This window comes from Mandrillus leucophaeus, unplaced genomic scaffold (genome assembly GCF_000951045.1).
Source record: "Mandrillus leucophaeus isolate KB7577 unplaced genomic scaffold, Mleu.le_1.0 Scaffold60, whole genome shotgun sequence".
Classification (NCBI taxonomy): domain Eukaryota; kingdom Metazoa; phylum Chordata; class Mammalia; order Primates; family Cercopithecidae; genus Mandrillus; species Mandrillus leucophaeus.
The window spans coordinates 7,169,241-7,169,464 of NW_012106475.1; positions in this window are offsets into that span (position 1 = coordinate 7,169,241).

Consider the following 224-nt stretch of genomic DNA (forward strand, 5'->3'; position numbering starts at 1 on the left):
TTATAATCCTTTGGATATATACCCAGTAATGGGATGGCTGGATCTAATGGTACTTCTAGATCCTTGAGGAATCGCCACACTGTCTTCCATAATGGTTGAACTAGTTTACAGTCCCATTAACAGTGTAAAAGTGTTCCTATTTTTCCACATCCTCTCCAGCACCTGTTGTTTCCTGAGTTTTTATTGATTGCCATTCTAACTGGTGTGAGATGGTATCTCATTGT